This window comes from Bison bison, unplaced genomic scaffold (genome assembly GCF_000754665.1).
Source record: "Bison bison bison isolate TAMUID 2011002044 unplaced genomic scaffold, Bison_UMD1.0 scf7180017864043, whole genome shotgun sequence".
NCBI lineage: Eukaryota > Metazoa > Chordata > Mammalia > Artiodactyla > Bovidae > Bison > Bison bison.
Genome location: NW_011494615.1, coordinates 4,439,851 through 4,443,531, shown reverse-complemented (window position 1 = coordinate 4,443,531; position 3,681 = coordinate 4,439,851).

The window sequence follows — 3,681 nt, the reverse complement described above, 5'->3', positions numbered from 1 at the left end:
TGGAGGTTAAGTCACCGTGAATTGATCATGTTAGTCATTTTCACTGGCTCCCTCCGGATACAACGACCAGAGGGCATGCTGATGGTCAGTCACTGCCTGTCTTCTGCCAATAAAGTTGTGTATGGATTGGCCTGCAGGAACAGGCCCTGAACTATACAGATATACTCTTTTTTTGCTTCATGTGTGGCTGATGTTCCATCAACCCTGGTTCAACACTTGTTTTCCAGTTTATAACAAAGCTGCCCAAACAATCTCTCATCCTGGTACATGAAAGTCATTGAGATCTTTTCTCTTGTGAATGTGCCATGCTTGGGTCAAGAGTGAGATTGTATTTTGCAGTGTTTTGTCCCAATCTAAGTTTTAGAAACTTTTATTATGTGCACACACACATCATATAGACTACTCTTTCCTCTTGTGTGTCTCACTGATTTTACAAGACTTCCTGTACTGTCATTTGGTAATGGCTTTTGGCAATATCCCTCTCTGCTTTGCCTCTAGGCATAATTTTGTCCTGACTACTGTGATTGATATTACAAGATATTTACTTTTGTTTTTGCTGTCAGTTCAGTTAGTTTAGTCGCTGAGTCACATCCAACTCTTTGCAACCCCATGGGCTGCAGCACACCAGGCTTCCCTGTCCATCACCAACTCTGGTTCCTCTGTGTATTCTTACAATCTCTTCTTAATATCTTCTGATTCTGTTAGGTCCATACCACTTCTGTCCTTGGTATAAGGAGTTCAAAATTGAGTCACACACCAGTGTAAAGTGAAATTAAAGTGTTAGTTGCTTCAGTTGTGTCCGACTCTTTGCGACCCCATGGACTACAGCCTGCCAGGCTCCTCTGTCCATGGGATTTCCTAGGCAAGAGGATATTAGAATACTGTATCCAGAATACTGGAGTGGGTTGCCATTTCCCCCTCCAGGGGATCTTCCCAATGCAGAGACTGAACCTGAGTCTCCTGCACTGCAGGCAGATTCTTTACAGTCTGAGGCACCAGGGAAGCCCTAGAGCCTTAGTCCTTTTCTTCAACCATTAATTAATAATCAGTTATTTTCACACTGGAACATATGACTTATTCTGGGGCAAGTGGGGAAAATTTGGTTTACCTGTAACTGTGATTCTGTCACTGTGCTTAGTTTGAGAATCATAAAGGTATAGATGACTTCCTGCCATCTGTTTGAAAATTTCAAAACAGACAATTCTTGAGCATCAGGGGTCAGTAGATTGCTTATGCAGTGATGATCAGATTTCACATCTTCACTGTCAAACCTCCTACCTGTTTTTTTTATTTATTTTTAAAATTTATTTTGCTTATTCATTCTGTTTTTGTTTTTGTTTTGTGGTGGGGGGTGGGGAGCCACGTGTGCAGCTTTCAGGAACTTAGTTCCCCAGCTAGGGATCGAACCTGGTCACTCAGCAGTGAAAGTGCCGAGTACTAAACACTGGACGTCTGGAGAGTTTCCATCCTACTTGCTTTTTGAAAACAATTAAGCAAACGATCTTTCTGACTGTGTGAAATGATACCCTAGTCACTTGTTCCAGCACAGACAGATTCACATTTACTGCTTTTACTAGAATCTTCACTATTTACATTTAAAACATTTAGAGTTGCAATGTATATAATACTGCTTTCTTTACCACTTTTAGGATTCTATGAAAGGCTTCATATAGCCATGAAGATTCAAGGGAAAGAAATAATATAATCATCCCTTAAGTAACTAGAACTGCTGTTGGAAACTAAAGATGTTCTATCAAGGTTATAGAATGAACTTTCAACTTTTAAGCATTAAAAAAAAAAAAAGCTCAAGACTACATTGAAAGAATAATGACACCCAAGTTAGAGACTAGGAAATAGTGACTTTATATATCATCACAGTCTGGTGAGTTCTACACTAACAGGACTCTAGAATTAGGTCTCATATGGTGGTTAATAGAAAGTCAAAGGTAATCTAGATTTTTAAAGAACTAAATTGGTTTGAGAAATTACTTAAATTCATAAGTCAGATGACTTCTCTGACATGATGTCAACAGTCTGTGTACGCTTATACTTCAGGGTTACGATCTAATTAGTCAATGCTACATCTTTTAGGAAGATACAACCATGGGACTGTCTTTCAGAAGGATATGGTTACTCTTAATTTTTAAACTTAAATTATGAATTGGGGGGATTCTGACCTGGAGGAGGTCACATCAATCCTATCGGAAATGTATTGTACCCTGGTGGCAGTCCCTCTTCATTGTTTTTCATGATCTTTGTGTCCTCAGGCTCTGGTGCAGACTGAACATAGCAAATATCCCCAAAGTGCTCAGTGGTTATTCACTGGATGAATAAATGGATACATTGATCAGGCCAGCAAGGTATGGTGGATGTGTGCTGCAATCAGACAGACCCGGGTTCCAATTCTGCCTCTGTAATTTATTAGGCTATTGTGTGACCTTGGGTCGGAGAAGGCAATGGCACCCCACTCCAGTACTTTTGCCTGGAAAATCCCATGGACGGAGGAGCCTGGTGGGCTGCAGTCCATGGGGTTGCTGAGGGTTGGACACGACTGAGCGACTTCACTTTCACTTTTCACTTTCATGCATTGGAGAAGGAAATGGCAACCCACTCCAGTGTTCTTGCCTGGAGAATCCCAGGGACGGGGAAGCCTGGTGGGCTGCCATCTATGGGGTCGCACAGAGTCGAACACAACTGAAGCGACTTAGCAGCAGCAGCAGCAGTGACCTTGGGTGAGTTTCTTAAGCTCTCCGACTCTCAGCTTGCTCAAGTGTTTAAGAACAGGAGACATCCTCAGAAAAATGGCAAGAATGACCCTACCTCACAGAGTTCTGGGCTTAAAAGCGGTGTCCCTCTACAAAAGCTCCTGACTGATGGTTCAAAAATGTTTGTCTCTCCTCTTGCATTGGGCTTCTCCTCTTTGGTAGAGATTGTTGAGAATATTCAGAGAAGGAGCTAAATCTCCCAAGTGGGTTGGACACCAAAAAAGTACTAGTCACTCAGTCGTGTCTGACTCTTTGTGACCCCATGGGCTGTCACCTGTCTATGGACTCCTCTGTCTATGGGATTCTCCAAGCAAGAATACTAGGATGGGTAACTATTCCCTTCTCCAGGGCATCTTCCTGAGCCAGAGATTTAACCTGGGTCTCCTGCATTGCAGGCAGATTTTTTACTGTCTGAGCCATTGCTGCTGCTGCTAAGTCACTTCAGTCATGTCCGACTCTGTGTGATCCCATAGACGGCAGCCATCAGGCTCCCCCGTCCCTGGGATTCTCCAGGCAAGAACACTGGAGTGGGTTGCCATTTCCTTCTCCAATGCATGAAAGTGAAAAGTGAAAGTGAAGTCGCTCAGTTGTTTCCGACTCTGAGCGACCCCATGGACTGCAGCCCACCAGGCTCCTCCGTCCATGGGGTTTTCCAGGCAAGAGTACTGGAGTGGGTTGCCATTGCCTTCTCTAGGGAAACCCAAAGGGTTAGATTAAAGTAAAATGTCTATTTCAAACCTGAGAATGAGAAATTTGAATTTTTTTCTAGAAAAATTCTTTATATATTATTTAACATGTAAAGGAACTAGATCTGAGAGATAGAGTGCCTGATGAACTATGGAATGAGGTTTGTGACATTGTACAGGAGACAGGGATCAAGACCATCCCCATGGAAAAGAAATGCAAAAAAGCAAAA